The sequence below is a fragment of the Apium graveolens genome, chromosome 3 (genome assembly GCF_009905375.1).
Source record: "Apium graveolens cultivar Ventura chromosome 3, ASM990537v1, whole genome shotgun sequence".
NCBI lineage: Eukaryota > Viridiplantae > Streptophyta > Magnoliopsida > Apiales > Apiaceae > Apium > Apium graveolens.
Genome location: NC_133649.1, coordinates 243,481,558 through 243,502,285, shown reverse-complemented (window position 1 = coordinate 243,502,285; position 20,728 = coordinate 243,481,558). Strand labels below are relative to the sequence as shown.

General features: G+C 34.1%; 1 non-coding gene across 1 annotated transcript; it reads left to right on the top strand.

Moving 5' to 3' along the window:
* The first annotated feature begins 3,141 nt into the window (after window positions 1–3,141).
* On the top strand, window positions 3,142–3,248 carry LOC141716445 (small nucleolar RNA R71). Its single transcript, XR_012573155.1, has one exon. It is a non-coding gene; the product is annotated as a small nucleolar RNA R71 (small nucleolar RNA).
* The last annotated feature ends 17,480 nt before the right edge of the window (window positions 3,249–20,728 follow it).

Below are 20,728 nucleotides of genomic sequence, written 5' to 3'. Positions count from 1 at the left end.
GCTCAACCAACTTAACCAAGTGGTTGTAATTGCTACTGGCGTCAATTCCTGTGGTTATATATATGATTCTTCATTGGATGTCCACATGGAAAAACCCATGATTTTGTATAGTTCCTATTTGCACACTTTTAACTAAACTGATTTTATTAATAACCTATGATTTTTCTTCTCACAGTCGATATCACTTGTTAAGAGTCCACATGGAAGAACCCATTCCTAATTTGTTTTTTTTATATATAGGAATATGCTAGATTTTTGTGTATAATTGAAGGAGCTGAAGCATACAAAGAGAACACGCTACTCTTTATCCAATACAAGTGATCAAGATGATAATGACAGTCATGTCAAAGAGGCGAACTTCTTAGATATATCCTATTGTATACTGTTTTACATTGGTATCTAGCTCAAAATTTATTGTTGTCTATATACTTTGGTTGTAATATAGTCTTTGATAATTTAGTACTTTTGTCATAGTTGTGATATGTATCGGGGTGTGAGTAGTTGATGTTGGCGGAGTTTTGATCTAATGTAGTAGTATGTTATGGAGTTGAGACTGTTATCTTATGATATGGTTTGGAGATTAAGACTCTAATGTATGGCAACTTTGATGTTTTATTGCTAATGGGATTGTTCTGTAAACTAAGCATTTATTTCAAAAAATTTAAAATTAACTGTTACATTTGCCCCTATTCTAGTGTAACATATGTTTATATATAGTGTTACATTACATAAAATTGTTGTTACAATAGATAAAATATAATGTTATAATAGGCTATATGGGACCACATATTGGACCCAAGTGGGCCCACTTCTGTAAAGTTGATCGAACCTAATGTATCACTCACTTTGTGTTATATTTGGGCATTAAAGTGTTACATTAGTTACCTATTGTAATGTTTTTAACACTGTTACAACATATCAAAAAAGTGTTACATTAGGGTATCTATTATAATGCTCGTATACGTAACGCCCCTTGGTGTTACCATAGACATAATGTAACATTTTTTGGGCCTATTGTAACACCATTTAGGCATTACAATAGCCCACTTATGGCGTAGTGTATCAATTACCTGCTGCACATGAGAAGAACCCTCTGTAGGCACGGGAAGATTCGTCCAGCCACTCTCCACATCATCAAAAATATATCCCAACCCCTTATCATGGGGTGCACCTAAGAATGAATAACTTTAGTGATCTGGCAGTTGGTTGAGCTCAAGTGTGGGAGCTTCTTCAATAGATGGTTCAAAACGCTCTTGAGAAATTTTCAGCTCTGCTAACCCAAGAGAATCAAATGGCATATTCAACTTCCTCTTCCACGGAGGTGCATTCAAAACCTGTATTTTCTCTTCTCCTTCTTCATCTTTAATAACTGATTCCCCTATTAAGGCTCTCTCTAAGGTATCTGACTTTAACAATTGCTCAAGCTCCGAATTCATGACAGAGTCGACCCACTCTACTTTAAAGCACTCCTCTTTAGCTGTGGGTAATTTTATTGCCTTTAACACATTTAAAGTGACCTTTTGATCATGAACCTTTATCGTAAGCTCTCTTTTTTGCACATCGATCATAGTTCGGCCAGTAGCTAAGAATGGTCTCCCCAAGATAATGGGAATCTTCTTATCCTCCTCAAAGTCAAGAATTACAAAGTTAGCAGGAAAGATAAGTTTCTCCACCTTGACCAACACATCCTCCCCAATGCCTTGTGGATATGTAATAGAACGATCGACCAACTGCAAAGACATATATGTCGGCTTCGGATCAGGTAGACCAAGCTTCTTGAAGATAGACAAGGGCATCAGATTGATGCTAGCTCCCAAATCACATAAACACTTGTCGAACGACAAGTTTCCGATAGTGTAAGGAATAGTGAAGCTTCCAGGATCTTTAAGCTTAGGAGGCAGTTTTTGTTGCAGCACAGCACTACACTATTCCATTAGAGCAACGATTTCTAAGTCATCAAGCTTCACTTTCTGAGAGAGGATACCTTTCATAAACCTCGCATAGCTAAGCATCTGTTCAAGAGCTTCAGCGAAGGGTATGTTGATATGAAGTTTCTTGAACACCTCTAGAAACTTAGAAAATTGCGTATCCAACTGCTGCTTCTACAGCCTCTTAGGAAAAGGAGGTGGACGATAGACCTGTTTCTCCCCTGTATTACCCTCAGGAGTAGTGTGTTCCACAGTTTTCTTCCTTGATTCCACATCGGCATCCTTCTGCACCGCTTTTTTAGCTACAACCTCATTTTCTGGAATTGGCAAGGGTACAAATGCACCTGCATTCTGGACAGAATTTTCAGACTCTTCGCCTTGCTGAATTTGGGGGCTTGCGACCTTTACAGACCTCAATGTGATGGCGTTCACCTATTCTTTAACTTCCCTATTTCCTGGATTGGTTTATGTATCACTAGGAAGCGTTCCCGGTGGTCGATTCAATAAGGTGTTAGCAATTTGCCCTATTTGGTTCTCCAAAGTCTTGATAGAATCAGCCTGGCTTTGACATATAAGAGCCTGGTTTTTGCACATTATCCTGAACTCCTCCAATTCAGATTTTTCATTCGAATATAGACCTGCACCTACATGAGTTTGTTGTTGAAGTGGGAGTTGTTGTCTTGGTGCAAATTGTTGCTGAAAACCAGGAAGATTGAATTGCTTATTTCCAAACTGCTGGAATGGTTGTTATATCACATTCTGATTGTTTCTCCAGCTGAAGTTAGGATGATTCTAGTTGTCAAGATGATAAATGTCTGAAACTGGTTGTTGCGATCTCTGAAAGTTGCTCCTAAACTGAGCTGATTCACTAGATATAGTGCATTGCTCTATCGCATGCGAACCTACACACAGCTCACAAACACTGGTTATCTGATTAACACCATAGTTAGCCAGAGAATCGATCTTTATAGACAACTCCTTTAGTTGAGCAGTGATAGCCATAGTTGTATCCACTTGAAGAACTCCTGCCACCTTGCCTTGTGGCAATCTCTGAGTTGGATACTGATATTCATTAGCAGCCATCAGTCCAATTAGATCATAAGCTTCCTCATAGCTCTTCACCCATAAGGCTCCACCTAATGCTGCATCGAGCATAGGTCTGGACTGTGCTCCCAAATCATTATAAAAATAATTGATGATCATCTAATCAGGCGTTCCATGATGAGGACACTTCCTAAGCATCTCCTTGTAGCGCTCCCAAGTTTCACACAAAGATTCTCTCGTTTGCTGCGCAAATTGAGTACTAGCGTTTCCGAATGCAGCTGTCTTCGCCATAGGGAAGAATTTAGTGATAAACTTTTGAGCAAGATCTTCCCAAGTAGCAATCGAACCAGCTGGTAGAGAGTGTAACTAGATCTTAGCCTTGCCCCTCAGAGAGAATGGGAAAAGCCTTAATTTTATAACATCTTCAGAAACATTGTTGAACTTGAAAGTGTCACAGATCTCAATGAAGTCCCAAATATGCATGTTAGGATCTTTTGTTGGAGCACCCCCAAACTGGACTGAATTCTATACCATCTGAATTATGCCATGCTTAATTTTAAAGGTATGAGATGTGATCACTGGCCTGACAATGTTAGATTGAATGTCATTGATCTTGAGTTGAGAAAAATCCATCAAGGCTTTCATTCCTGCTGCAGGATTTCCCATTATAATGAGTACCGGAAACACAAACAAATAAACCGTGAAAGTAAAAGAATCCGAGTCAGTGAACTTTAGCGACCACTGATGACAAGCACATAAACTAAAAATTAACACCGAGTCCCCGGCAGCGGCGCCAAAAACTTGTGAGGGCGAAACACGCGCTAAAATTACGCAAGTATACACGTTCGCAAGTAGTATAAGATATAAATTAGATTTGTTCTCACATAGACTCTTTGGTTAATTTAAGAATATGTACCCATGCAACAACGATATGGTTATTATCCAATGCTATGACAAATAACAAGTTGAGATTTTTTATAACTAAGAATTAAACTAACAATTATAACTAAGAATAAAAGTGATTGAATTAACTATATGAGACAAACATGGGATTCTAACTTCATTACTACTTCATTAAAAGTCATTGTTCTTAAATTTTATTGTACGAATACCCTACTACCAGACATCCACAAAAGAGATAGAAGCTAAATAGACACCAATTGTGTTGAGACCTTATATGTCTATAGAATTTGACGATATAAAAGTTTAATGAACAAGTTATCTATCATGATTACATAGGGAAAGTAAGATGGTTAAAATTACCTACAAATCATGCATATAAATACATGAACCTATGCTAGCATGGAAAGTTCTAAACCCTTAAATTCACTTTCGCTTCATTAAGAATTAACACACTATCTTATATGTTACCTACGCACATAAGACGAATAAGCACAACCAGTACTAGGTTATCATACAATCACCACACACTAAGGTATCGAAACAAATTAACTAAAGAAATCCAAAAATAAATCCGCTAGAACCCCACGATAACGATTAGTTCATAATCGAACTCATCATCACCATGGGTTCCAATGAAAGCATGATTTGAAACAATATCCAAGTAGGGTTCAAAGACAAATCGAAAACAAGCATCCAAGTATCAACTATATTAAAGAAAATAAGAGTCTTCTTCTCTGTAGCCTTCTCGTGCTCTCTAGGTCTTCTTATTGCTCTCTCAGGTCTCCTTGTTGTTAAAAACGTCTTTGTATTGGTATATATAGGCTCCAGGATGACCAGGACTCTCAAAATCTTCAATTTCGACTAAAATCAGGATTCCGGGGCAGAAACCGGGCATGGGCGTGCTGCTTTCGGGCGCGGCCACGCTGGAATAGTGTTTTCAGCGGCATGGGCGCGCTGGTTCTGGCTCGGCCGTGCCGACATTCTGGAAAAATTCTGACAATTCTTCTTTTATTCGTATCTTGAGTTCTGCCCGTCAGAATGAGGTGATTCAACTGCCCACGTGAATCTAACGAGATTCTATACAACTTGAGAATGGCCCAGGCTTCCAATTCTGACCTATTTTCATCATATTTCCTTGAAAAGCTCCTTTCTTCATTTAACTGATGCCTGAAATGCAATAACACAAAAACACATCAAAAATACCAATAATTTGAGTCCAAAACACCAACTTAAGCCTCTAAGAATGCTATTATTGAACACATAACAAAGATACTTATTTGACCGTGCAATGAATGAGGTCACAAAAGACTTATACAATAACACCATGTAGCGAGCGTTAGGTTAGCGGATCCCAGACTATAAAAGCCTTAGGTCACTAGGCACAAAGTCCCCTAGAACTTAATAACTCGAGTATTAAAGAGCTCACTCTTGAACAATTATGCATAAATACATACTTTCTTTTCTTTTCCTTTTTCTCTTTTTTTCAATAATTTCTGAATGAGTGTGTTTCACTCCATCTCATTCAACCCTAGACTACTCATAAAAATATGAGCCGGCTACTAGCCATTTGACGCCTAGCCTTATTCACAACAAGCAATGAAATCCAATTTTTTCTCTAGTTAAAGTATTTAGGGTTTTTTTGTTGAGTTCTGCTCGTCATAATGAGGTGATTCAGCTGCCCACGCGAATCTAACGAGATTCTCTACAATTGAGAATGGCCTAGGCTTTCAATTTTGACCTATTTTCAGCATATTTCCTTGAAAAGCTCCTTTCTTCATTTAACTGATGCCTGAAATGCAATAACACAAAAATACAACAAAAATACGAACAACTTGAGTCCAAAACACCAACTTAAGCCTGTAATGAAGTGTTCCAAGTAGATATAAAATCCCCTTATCAGAGTTGTCGATGGTATTCAGAAAATGTTAATTGCAGCACAGAATCATCAAAGAAAATACGTGGATCAATCCAGAAAAGACATGGAGTCTGCAGATGGAGAACTACTATTGCTAAAGGTGTCACCATTGAACGGATTGCCCATATTGGGAAAAAAGGGAAAGCTGAGTCTTAGATACGTCCGACCTTTTAAAATTTTGAAACGTGTCGAAAAAGTAACATACAAATTGGCGTTACCCCTGCATATGGAGCATATTCATAACGTTTTCCATGTGTGAATGCTTAAGAAGTATAATCCAGATTCTAGGCATTTGATAAAATATGAGCCGATAGAACTTCAGGAAGATTTGTCTTATGTTGAGATTCCAATAGAGATTCTAGAAAGAAGATAGAAAGTCTTGAGAAATAAAGTTGTAAATTTGGTAAGAATATTGTGGAGAAACCCAAGGGTTGAAGAATCAACTTGGGAGTTAAAAAGTGAAATGAGAAGTACCCTCATTTTTTGCATAGGTGATCCTGAGGACAGAATCCTTTTAAAGGGGGAAAGATGTAATATCCGGAATATATCACATAATTATTTTTTCCAATAAATGAATATTAAGTGATTATTTTATGAATTTTTGGTGAATTATCTATTAATTGAGATATGTGTTGGTTGTTTATATGTGATAAAATTTGTGCATTTTAATTTTTATGTATCTAAAATGAGGTATAGATTATTTTGATATTTTTCTAGCAAATTATATGTCATTATATGATTTTATAATTGGTTTATAGATTTAACTAATTATTTTTTGAGTTATTTTGATTATTCGAGAATTGTCCAACTTCAACGGTTTTTATGTTTTTACTACGCGGAAGTTACGGAAAAACTCATTTCTAGCCTAATTTGATTATTTCGAGCATTTTCCGTGCTTTGACTTTTTTGATCCGGAGTACGGTTTTACCTGTACGATTCTCGGTACAAATTTTACGATATTATTTAATCGTTTCGGTAAACCGATAAAATAGATACTTTGGATATACGAGATGTTTTGAATAAAATTCTATTATCTTCTCGTAGTACGTGTAAACAAAAGCCCAGAACCCAAAAACTTTATTTAAAAGCCCGGTTTTGATGTTTACCCTAAACTGGGTACCGAATTGGATCAGTTTTATTAATACTTAGCTATTAAGTATAATATTTTTATATCCAATATGATCCAACCGGGTACCAATATTCCATAAATATAAATAACCGATACAGTACGTTATTTTGTACAGATAAACACTAATAAACAGTAAAAATAGATAATCATCCAGAGAAAATAGTAATATTCGTCGGGTTTCTTCATAATCAAACAAGGATTTGAGGGATTTATCGAAGTCCGATCTTGGCGTACGATTAACCAAAAAGAAGCTCTCGACGAGTAGCTTCAAGTTGTATCAACCATATCACTGCAGAATCATCCATCTGCTTATGATTATGCAAATATTGCTTCTCTATTATTAGTTCAGAATATATAGTTGTTTTACATATCGCTGAATTAAATGATTCTGTTTATGCAAGTACTCATATGCTATTCTATGTTCAGAATAGTTAAGTGTTTTTACTTATCCAAATATCGGATTTATAAATGTTTTATACTTTGAGGAAAAAATGATTTTGTTGTGATTTTTCATGCCAAGTGAAAGGGAGAATAAAAATTTATAAAGGTGTCGATTATTATGACCCCTTTCAGTAAAATATTTTAAGATTAGATGGTTGCGTAAGAGGCCGTGGCGGCGGTCCAGTGTGAGCTATGTATTATACAGGATATAATACCTTTCTAGGTCAATAAGTGCCTTGGGTACCCTTTGTTTAGTTGGATATGCTTCGGCATACCAAAGTTGCTCTGCGGGTGATCACCAGCGGCAACACACCATCGTTCGAGGATTCCAATCTAAATTATTATATTGTTTTTGATAATCATATAATATGTAATTTATCAAGTGTTTCTGTTTTGGATAAAAAGATGAAATGCAGTTTTGATTCAGATTCTGGTTGATGTTGATACTTAGTTTGCTATTAAATATCAAAGGTGGTAATAATATAGATGATTGTTGTTGACTTCAGTATGGGATGTTGCGAGCATCAAAGTTCGTATTGATATCTAATTTGATATGACAATAAAATGAGTATTAATATCAAGAGTTTGGTTTTGAATAAAGTTTATGATTCAGTCCACAATCACTGTTTCATGTTATTATTGTTTACGATATTTCCGTAAACACTGTGCGAGCTTTATTCTCGTCAAGATTTAAAGTATTGCTGAAGCATTTCGCACAAAAATATCAAAAAGATTTTTAATACATTTAAAGAACCAATTATGGGATTCCTTAACTAAAATTTTCCGATTCAACGATTATGATTTTAAATGTTCTACTCTAGTGTAGATGTCGGTTTTATATTAAAAAAACCATATATATGCAGTAATGAACTTGTTGAGCATTTCTTACGCTCATACTTTCCTGCTTTTAAATTTAACCTTCTAGTGTGGAATGACTTGCGTTGTTTAGCCGTGTAAATCGAGGAAGCAAAGAAGAAAATTTTGGAAGGTGGTTGGCCCAGGGTTTGTGGAACTAGTGTAAGTTTTCTAGTGTAAAACTTTTTGTTTATATACTATAGTTGTATTATTGTATAGTTGGGCCTAGTATACTTCTTTTCGAAGTTATACTAGCTGGTTTAGTATTGGGTTGGAATTTGTTGAAAAGAGTTTTAAAATGAAAGAGAAAAATTTATTTGTGGAAATTTGGAGTTCTTGTTTCTAGATCTGTAACCTTAAAGATCTTGGTATAGTTTGGGGTCACAGATGCAATATTTCAACCGTTGGATTTAACAGGTTAATTTGGATTGAGGTTTTATCGTGACGACCAAATCTTTTGACCCCGGATTTGGGGGCGATACAGGGTAGTATCAAAGCTGAGGTTATAGTAAACTAGAAACGAGGGTGTGTAGGAGTGTGTATAGTTATGTAAGGACGCTTGAGCTCAAATCGAGTTCCAGTTGGACTATTGGATATAGTACCAACAAATAAGCTAAGATAGGCGCATTCATTTGAGATGGTTGTGTTGAGCTGGACAAAACTCATGGAGGTTGCAAACTTCTATTATGGAATCTTTCGAGGATACTACAAATCGATGATGGGGTAGGATCTTGATATCTTTATAACATGAATAAGTGTCTAGAATCGAATGGCGAGTCAACAGAAGAAAGAGGTCAAACAGAAGATAAGTATTAAGACTTTGGCAATACCTTCTCTTTCTATAACTTCTTTTGACATCTCTGAAAAAGAGGTATCTGTTAGAGGATATATTCCCTAACACCCGTTTTTAATCACGTAATGTGCCAGAGGCTGTCATGAAGCCTATTTTCAGGTTTTGATAGCTCTGTCAAGTTGCAATATTGAAGTGTCCACCTTCCTTATATGGTGGATAGTTTTATTGGTGATATGACACCACTTGGCCACTTTATGCTAGAATCTTATTTTCTGGATTTCATTTTCTCCAGAAATATCAGCTTTGAAACCTTTTTAGTTTTAATCCAAGGGTTGCATTGACTAGTCATTTATTAGAAATACTTAATTATTCATTTGATTTTGAATTACTTTTAAATTTTTATTCTGACTGAGATGAAGAACCCTAACTATAGGGGAACACAAGGTATACCTGTCTGTGTGATAAGAGTTGGATGGGACGCTATCACTTATGTGTGTTGTGACTTTAATAAGGTTAACAACCATTAGTGGTGTCTTAATTTGGGCACGCAATACCAAGTTAGTCTGATCATATTGATCTCTCCGTCATTCTTTCATTTCAATAATACTTTCTCAAAAATTCATATTTGGTAACCACAATCGTGGGACACCCAATATGATATGAAATTCTTCTTTTTGGAATTCCGTGTTTTTATTATCTCAAATATTTGAAGGTATGCCAATCAAGTTGAGATAAGTTATCTTGGTCAATGAAAAGTAAGGCTTTTGGATAAAATTACCACGAGCGACAGTGGACTGCGATGCGATTAGAATATTAGTAGCTTATAACGAAGTCAATCTTTTATTTCTCTCTCTCTCTATTTATCTTTCTCTCTCTTTTTTTCTCTTTATCTTCATCTCTATTCTTTCTCTCTCTATCAGTAAAAATGATTCTATGGAGAAGGTCAAATGGTATGGGAATAAATAATCGATTCTATGGGAAAGAACGATGGTGCGGAGTGAAGCTGCCGTAATAACGGTGTGGTATAGGAATTTCAGTGTTATTTGAAATCTTGAGAAATGTTACATATGTAAGATTGGAAAGTTGATAAGAAAATCCTTAGTGCTTTCTTTTGCTGATTATGAGGACGGAATCCTTATAAGGAGGTAGATTGTGATATTCTGTACTTTTCAGAATTATTATTATTATTATAATTTGAATGTGTTTATGTGATTTTAAATGATGGATATTTTATTCATGTTTGACGAGTATGTGTCATTAAATGTTAATGTACTAATTGTTGAGTGTTGTATTGATCCTTGTTAATTTCAAAAAATATTTATTTAATGTATTATTTTCAAAAGTTTATTTGAAAGCCGGTCATTTTATTGATATCAGTAAATTGAGTTCGTGATTGAGTGGGTATTCTGTCAGCTATGTGTTGTATGTAATATTAACTGTGTGTGATTCTGTTGTGATTGATGATTATTTGTAATATTAATTACTGAGTCTTATTATTTTATTTTTGTCTTTTAAAAGTGATTTTTATTGAAAATTTATTTTCATAAATATTGAAATTTCTCTAAAATTATTTTTATGGCTTTATAATTTCAATAATGATAATGGGGATTTATAAAATTTAGAAAATAATATTTCATCAATTATTTATCCCTAAATGATTTTCTGATTGTATTTTTGTATAAATTCAATATTAAATTCAAGAATATTTCAAAAATCAAGAAACTCATATTTTCTTAAGTTTTGAATATTTCCAGAATTTTAAAATTATTTAGGAAATTTTTCAGATTATATCCACCAGCACGTTTGTTCGTTAAATCGTAAAATGCGGGTATAGCGAGCGAGCCAAAATGCTTTAAAAATTATAAAAATTTTATTTTATTAGTTTTTAAATGTTCTTATAATTTTATAAGTGTTTCGGTAATTTTTTAAGTTAGTTTCACTCACAAGTTTGTTCGTTAAATCAAAAATGCGGGTCAGATGCATAATTCAAAAATGTTTTAAAATTACGAAAATTTTATTTTGTTAATTCTCAAATATTTCGAGAATTTTAAAATTATTTTAATAATTTTTTGATTTGTTTTTACGCACAAATTGTATCATCAAAAAAGTAATTTACGAGTAAAAGACCAGCCTACATGTCAGGACAGGACACGTGTCAAAAGAGAGGACACGTGCCCTGTGTGAGGGATGTACTCGCCTTCATGTTGTTTATAAAAAAAATAGAAATCCTAAAAAACTACCCAGCACCCCACCCCCCTGGCGCACATCCCCCTAACCTGCGCCTAACCCCATCCCCTATTCTTTCTTTCACAGACACCCAATTCTCTGCCTCTCTCTTTACTCTCTCTTCTGTCTCTTTTATTCGTAAGTTTATTTATTTTTAATTTTCAAAAATTCATATCTTACAAACCGTCCGTCCAAATTTGAATTGTTATATATATTAACGATCAGCCTAAATGAGATTCTCTAGGATCAGCCTGAAATCTAGCACAAAGACAATTAGCAAACACTATATCTGGCCTACTGGCTGTTAAATACAAAAGTGAGCCAATCATGCCTCTATAACTTGAAATATCTACAAACTTTTCAGTAGTGTTCGATTCAAGCTTAGTAGTAGTGGTCATGGGAGTTTTTACAGATGTGCAATCCATTAAGTCAAATATCTTTAAAAGATCATGAATATATTTAGTTTCACTAATGTATATTCCATCACTAACTTGCTTTACTTGTAAACCAAGAAAGTAAGTTAGTTCTCCTATCATGCTCATTTCATAATTACTTTACATTAATTTGGCAAACGTTTTGCAAAGTTTCTACATAAATATGAACAAGAATACTAGAGCCATTAACATTTTTAAAGAAAAGATTTTTGTCAACAGTACCTCTTGTGAAATGATTTTCGAAAAGGAACTTTGACAATGTATCATACCAGGGTCTAGGTTCTTGATTCAATCCATAAAGTTCTTTTAAAAGATAGTAAACATAATCTGGAAAGTTGGGATCTTCAAAACTGCAGGTTGACTGGCATACACTTCTTCCTCCAAATATACATTCAGAAATGTAATTTTGACATCCATTTGATAGACTTTGAAATTGGCATGGGCTGCATAGGCTAAAAATATTCTGATTGCTTTAAGTCTTGCAACTGGAGAAAATATTTCATCAAAATCTATTCCTTCTTGTTGACAGTAGCCCTTAGCAACCAATCTAGCTTTATTCCTTATGACTATGTCATTCTCATCTATCTTGTTTCTGAATACCCATTTGGTGTCAATAAAATTCTTGCCTTTAGGTTTGGGTATAAGCTTCCAAACTTTATTAATTTCAAATTGGTTTAGCTCTTCCTGTATAGCTAAACCCCAATCAGGATCCATCAAAGATTCTTCTACCTTCTTTGGCTCTTCCTATGACAGAAAGCTGCTATATAGACATTCAACCTATGTTGCTTTCCTTGTTTGTACTCTAGATGTTGCATCACCAATGATAATTTCAAATGGGTGATCTCTTGTCCGTTTTCTTTGAGGTGATAGATTAGCTCTTGATGAGGTGGCCTCGTTAGTTTCTTGATGTGTAATTGAGTATGGACTAGATGACACTCCCCCTGAGTTTGTAAATCTTTGATTTGAAGATGGGTTTCTGTCACTCAATGATCTAGAGTGATTATCAACTAATGTTGAGTCCTTTGAACGGATGATGCACTGTGTAACACCCCCCAAATCCAGGGTCAGGGATTTGAGTCGTTACGCTACCGCCCAAACATATATTACTTGCATTGACTAAACAATCAAATAATACAACACCAAATAACCCCGATCTCTTACACACACAAGTTAGAGCCTTAGAAATGATTTTCAAAAGTAACATTAGTTATTACAAATCTAATGTACTATCCAGGATCTCACATTATTAATTACAATCTCTACATGAAGTTATATTAACTAGTTAATCTTAATTATATAGGGGTACTGAATAAACAACTAGACTTGAATACCACCTTTAACATTCTCGACTGAAACCTATACAACTATTTTCTATATTAACCATTCTGAACTGGCTATCTCAGGGTTGAATCTTCCACTTCCATTCCTCGTAGTACGGAATAATTGACTATATTATCCATCTACTGAAAGGTTTAATAAATAAAGTAAGGGTGAGCACAATAATGCTCATCAAGTATCCAACCGTAAAATAAATATTTTCTTCACTTATAAGTTTGAAATTGAATAATCTTTATTGGTATAGCAACCAAAATCTCTATGACATATCCTTGATTTTAAAATACCATAAGGTTTGAAATACTATATAGTGGATAATAACATTCCCCAATTTCTTAGGATAACATACAGTTCAAAATACTGTATAAAAGGGAGCAATAAAGCCTAAAATAATATATATATATCTGGTTAGCAATATATATATAGCATTTTTCATAATACCTCTTAAAACCTTTATTATGCAAATATGAACAAAGTTTCAATATATTCAAAAAGATGAAGTTACAAGGTACTTCAATATATATTATTTTCATAAATCTCTGAAATCCTTTGCTATGCATATTATATATAGGGTTTCAAAATATAAACTGTATAATATAACGTTACAAGGTGATCTCATATATCTAACCTTGCCTGAACTTTTTTCTGAAAATCTTTGTAGTATAAAGTACGAATTAAATCTTAACATCTTTTATAAACCTCAAACCGTTTTATAATTCTCCAATAGTTCAAGTTACTCTAGGATAGACTTTTCGTTCAATCAATCTTTAATGCATCATTCACCTGCACTTAGCTGTAATATAATTTAATAACAATAATTTTTCATTCCCTCTTTCAACAATCAACATCAGTTTCAAGATGTTCTATTACCAAACAATCTTAACAATCCAATATGTTATTAGATATAAGACAATTATTTATTCTATTTATTATCATCATTTCAGTGATAATTAAATTTATAACATTTTAAATATTTCTTTACCGAGGGACTGTGTACTATTAACCAATCAGATATGATTAAACGATGATCAGTAGTTTCAATCATGTCCTTTTGATGGACCTTTTCACTATTGGTATATGGACAAGAACACTTTTCGAACTTGACCAAGGAAAGAACACTTTTCAAACTTGACCTTATGATAGAAAAGAACATTTTTCGAACTTGATCACATCCGTTGGCAGCACATGGGCCGAAAATAAAATGGTTGGACCGACTAGACAAGGCCATTTACGCAAAAGTACCACATTTCTGGTATTCTCAATCCATGATACCGACATTCATGTCGACCGTAATCTAGTGTTAATGGTACGCTGGCCAATCCGGTCATGTCTGCTAGGGCATCATGCACAATGATCCCTGTACTAACCGAGTCCCATGTCTAACGACTCGTGTATATTATTTTATTTTTATTATTTTCAAAGTGTAATAAAGGGTTAAATAATTAAATAAAATGTGTGTAATGATTTTGGAAGCAAGTTATTGATTGTCATTTAATTATTTGTGATCTGTTGATATGTGAGATTGAATTGTTTGCTTTATTATTGAGTTATACGATTTTATTTCGTTTGTAAAAGTGATTTTATTGCAGTTTTAATTCCATAAATATTTGGATTGTTCCTAAAATTGATTTCATAATTTTATAATTTCAATAATTATTTTTAGGACTTTATAAAATTGAGAAATCAATATTTCACTAATTAATTATTTTTAAATGATTTTTTGAGTGTGTTTATTTGTAAAATCCATATTTAATTATGAAAATCTTCAAAAATCATGAAACTCATATTTTATTAAGTTCGTATTATTCTGAGAATTTTAAAATTATTTTGGGAATTTTGGGAATTAGTTTATTCCGCGCGTCGTTTCGTTATTTGTTAAAAGCGGGTACAAAGTGCACCTTAAAAATTGTTTTTAAAATTATGAAATTTGTGTTTTTATTAAGTTCGGGATATTTATAAAATTTTGAAGTTATTTCGGTAAGCTTTTGGAGTTTGTTTTCTCGCGAACTCGGTTCGTAAATAGTAATTCCGGATTTAATCGGCCCTATACAGTGTGAATTGTAGTAGTAAGAAATTGACACGTATCCTAAATAAAGGATACGTGTCTACAACCTGTTTATTTGGGTAAAAACATCATCTCCTTTGTCTCTCTCTCGGCTGTAACTCTCAATTCTCTCTCTTTCTCTTTCGAGTTAATCTCTCAAATCTCTCTCCTTCTATATCTCTCCCCTCCCCCGTTTTTCCTCCCGTTCTTCTCTTTTCTTTTTTCGGCGTTCTTCTCCGGCTTTCCCTGTTGCTCCGGTCTTGCCGCCGCCGTGTTTTTTCGGTGAGCTAGGTGGTTCTTGTTGCTTATATGTATATAATTGTGTGTGTGTGATGTGCCTGTGTGTGTTGTGCCTGTGTGTGTGTGTGTGTGTTGTGCTTGTGCGTGTGTTGTGCTTGTGTGTGTGTTGTGGTTGTGTGTGCATGCATGTTTGAGCAGTGGTGTGAGTTAGGCGGCGCATGGCCGCGTGCCTCCTTATTCCCTGTTCTGTGTTGCTGTTGGATCGTCCTTTGGGTTGTCCTTTGGTTGTCTTTTGGCTTGACAGTTGGGCCTTATTGTTGGGCCTTTTCTGTTGGGCCTGTTTATGCAGTTTGGTTTGGTGACTGGAAATTAATTTTTATGTTTTCTGCAGGGAATTAATTAAGTATCGTTCGTGAAATAAAAACTTTCGTTGCGGAATTAATAGGCCTATGAGGTGGCGTGAGAGGCTAAATCGGTTGCGCGAAATGTATAACTAATTAGTCTAGCAGGTCAGAGACCTAGCTAGTCTCTGAGTTCTGGAACAGGTAAATGGGATGGCAGTTAGAGCCGTCTGGTGTTGATAGCCTGATCAGCTGTCTTCACATATCCATTACGTATCTGATTTGGATTTGTGATTCCCGTAATGGTATAAGTAGTTGATACAGCGGTTTTATAAATGTGAATAGCATGCTAAAATTGGACTCTGGTACTTACACAGCACACTACTACATTGTTTTGATAAAGGATGCTAGTTAGTGATATCCAGTTATCTTCGATTTTCATTATATAATGTTGATATCATGATTACAGCTTTGTTCCTGTTTGTTACATTACTACTTTTATTCCGTTATTCATATATTGGTACTGCTGAGCAATTATGCTCACCCTTGCAAACAGTTATGTATATCTCGTAGATGCCTAGAAGACCAGTCAGACATACCCGTGTTCCCGCCCCTTCAGGACCCGGCTCCTCTGAGGTAGTTTGTATCAGACCATGAGGTCTGATGAGTTGCTGAATAAAGTTAAAGTGTGTTAGATGTTGAATAAATGAGTTCTAATAATGTGAACCTGAATCATACTTGAACCTGGATCGGATCTTGGTTTGGGGTCAAGTTAGTATATTTTAATAATAATCTTGTTGTTTATATTTTGGTATTTGTGTTTGGTGACGTCAACTCCTGACCCCGGGGTTGAGGCCGTCACACCATGCATTATAAAAGAATCTTTATTTTTTATTTTAATCCATTCATGACATTCCATATTTCAAATTCCACAATTACCTATCAATCTTTTCCATATCATTCACAACATTTTTATCTTTTTATTTTCATTATTACTATTATTTATCTCAACAGTTATCACATTAATTGTTATCCATTAAGGAATATTGTTAATTAAAAAACATTCTCGATTTGACCGGGAAGCCTTTACAGTTACTAAGTTATTTAATAATCTCTTACTCTCTGATTTAAAATAATACTTTTAGAATTTAGCCTTCATTTGAATATCAATTAAGATTTCCTTATCCAATATTTTAAAAACAATTAAACTAAAGCAAATTAATTTTATTTAAATTATTAATTATTATCAACTAATCTTCATTTACCAAAATCCATTTTAATTCATTCATTAATCCCAAAATGTTTCGAAGAATAGATACTACATCGTCTTTATGAGTTTAGGTTGTGATAAACTTGTTTTTTATCCTCATTCTGGTATTTAGTAAGATTAAATACCTCAATACCTGATAACCAAGAAATGAATAGTATACAATCGTAAAATATTCGAAGGAACAAAATTTGAACTAATATGACTATTGTCAGAAGAAAGGTCGGCTTCCGGTCGACATAACGAAAACACAATTAGTTAGCTAATAACTTTCTCGTTCATTTGAATCCACTTCACTTAATTACTCTTCCCTATTCTAGGGATTCACAAGTCCTTATACATACATAACGTAGGGTAGTCATTCGTGCCTCACATTAATTTCTCAATTCATATCTAGTCTATACATATGTATATATATATACATATATATGTAATAGACAATATCATAAAGTCAAGAAGTTAACAGTTAAAATAGATGTCTTGCATAAACAACCAAAGTATGTTTTATTATGTAAAACATAGGTTTAGGAAACTTGCATAACATACTTACATCTTATATGTAAAATAAGGATATAATATTTTGATAATCGAGTACGAGGTTGGAAAACTTGCCTGGAGTCCAGCTATATAGTCTCGACGGTTCTCACATCCCTTAATGTCCTCAGAGCTCCACTTGATTTGACTGGTTCTATCAATGAATATATTAATCTAAGTTAGCTTCAATATCTAATAAACAACTAAGAAACATAATCAACTCCACTAGCTCATTACTCGCCAAGACCTCGATACTAATCCACAAACCTATATTGAGTCCAATAAAGACAACTACAACTTATACTTAATCCATGATCTTTATGCTCATTCTCTACACTAGTAGGTAGTCATGATAATCCTCAATAATTTCCACGTTTTAACCTATTTGAAACTACCATTTTATCTTGGTCTGTACAGATGGTCAAAGTAGTGCCTCTAGAGTTGACTTTCCTGAGAATTACTATTACGCGACTCGCACTCTAACAATTTTGATAAATCAAGAAATTCAAATTTAATTATGAAACCACTTCCAAAATCTTCTTGGGTATTTTTTATATTTATCATAAAAGTTTTGTTTCAAAATTAAGAGTTTAACTCGACGAAAACATTTTAAAAGTTGAGTCTCTTATAGAGTTTTACTATTTGCGCCGCTTTTACTAAACCAACCGTTTCTCCTAAACGGTAAATCGTTTCGACACAATTATTATATGGTTACAAACTACAAGATAAGATCTTTAAATTCATGACCAGTGGTTCTTGAAAATAAGCATTTTATAGTTTCGAAAATGTGCTACAAAACAGCTTATAATGGGTAACGTTACGCGGATATTACGACGCCTATAAACGGGACGTTTTCCAAAATCAAAACTCAACCAAATCAACACCAATCAAAGAAAAACTCCCATCCACCTTATACTCCCTCTACTCAGTCAAATCCTCCATTAAACACAAGAAAAAATTCAAAACCCAATCTCCAAAACTCAACTACAACTCATCTAATCATTTAAAACATCAACCATTAACATTAACAATACATACATGCTTTCATCTCTAAGTTTCAAGCAATTAAATTTATAAAAACACTATTCATCAGCCTATACAACTTAACAAAAGATCATCCTAGAGATGATGGGTAGGATATATTTTACTTTTAAAAGAACGGGCTCAAGAAGAGCTTCGATTCAAGTCCAAGAACACGAGGAATGGTAGAGAAATGATCCCTCAAGCATCTTCATCTTCCTCTTCTTCCTAGCTTCGGTTTCTTTCATTAAAATGGGGGAGAAATGGCCACGATCTAAAGATTTGTTTGGTGGTTTACAATTTATAACAAAGGTTTAGTCAAAGTGCAAGTTAGTCACTCAAGTTTGCTTTCTTTTCAAAGCTTCTTCAATACACTTCACTTATCGTTTCTTCTTCGATCTACTCTTCCTCTAAAATTGTAATTTTTATGCCTCAAATACTATTTCTAATTGCACACATAGTCACTATTATCATCCCGGAGAATCCTCTGAAATATGGGATCGATCGGAGACCGAAAAAATTTACTATTCATCGGGCACTATTCATCACAGTTTTCAACTTGCTTATTTCCAAATTCTGATGAACCCAACTTACGTTTATTTAATTCCTAGATTAAGAATATCTCTTTGTAAATACATTACGAGGAATTAAATATTCCTACACGTGATTTACATACACTTATTTATAGTATGGATCACTAATACGGATTCATAATTCTCTTCTGGGTCTTGCAGCTTAGGTGGCATGATATATATTTACTTATATTGTGAAGTTACTATTCATTAACTTTATACCAGAAAGACTGATCCTCAATTACCGATATAATACACATTAATCTGAATCCCCACTTATAACACCAAACATTTAAAATCCTCATTGGCATTAATATTATAGAGAATATAACTTATATCTCTTTTACAATCCTTGGATTTAAATCCTTCAACCTTAACGCTTTATACTTAATCCCTCCAGTGTCTGGTGGATTTTTGGGAAAAATCAAAGTGCTCGTTTTCGAATTCAGATGACTTTTACATACAACTAAATTTCATTACTGAACACTAATATGATCTTAGAATTTCATTATTGGAACTCGTACATATGGTCGTCTAAAAATATTTCCAATGAGCAAAATTACTATTCATCCAAAAATTTCAAATTTGTCCAAAATTTTGGGTTATTACACACTGTGTCTTTTAACGGATGCTGCACCCTGTCTTTCAACGGATGCAATATATTGTCTTTTAACGGATGCAGTATCTTGTCTTTCAACGGATGCTGCACTTTGTCTTTCAACGGATGCAGCACTCGGTGCATTAGCTGTTGTACCTTCATTTGAAGATAACTTTTAGTATTCTTTTGTCATTTCTTCTAGATCACTTTCATCATCACAATATATCTCAACATTAACAAATTTGAGGCTTTCATGGAAACCTTCATCTTATAGTCCTTCAATCTTTTTATCATCAAACACAACATGTACAGATTCCATAGCAATGTTGGTTCTTAGATTTTAGACTCTATATGCTTTCCCAACGGCATATACAACAAAGATACCTTCATTAGCTTTGGCATCAAACTTTCAATCTTGATCAGTTTGATTCCTATAAAATATAACACTTGCATCCAAAGATATGAAGAAAGTTCAGTGTTGGCTTCCTATTCTTGAACATTTAATAAGAAGTCATGCACTTTGCTTGATTAATCAAAGATATATTCTGAGTGTAGCATGCAGTATTGACAGCTCAGCCCATAAATAAGTTGGTAACTTTGATTCTTCTAGCATGGTTCTAGTTGTTCAATCAATGATCTATTCTTTCTCTTAACCACTCCATTTTTTGTGGTGTCCTTGTAGCTGAGAACTCATGCATGATTCCATTTTCTTCACAGAATAAACTCAGAGTAGAATTCTTGAACTCAGTTGCATTGTCACTCCTAATTCTTCTTACTTTGAGATCAGGATGATTGTTGACTTGCCTTATATGATTGATAACGATTTCACTAGCTTCATCTTTAGATACAAGGAAATATGTCCATGAGAACTTTGAGAAATCATCCACAATCATTAGGAAATAATTATTCTTTGAGATTGACAATACATTGACTGGTCCAAACAAATCCATGTGCAACAATTGTAGAGGTTCCTCAATTGTTGATTTAATATTCCTCTTGAATGATGCTTTAACTTGTTTTCCATTTTGAAAAGCACTATACAGTCCATCTTTTGAGAACTCGACTTGAGGAATACCTCTAACAAGAACTTTCCTAACCAACTCATTCAT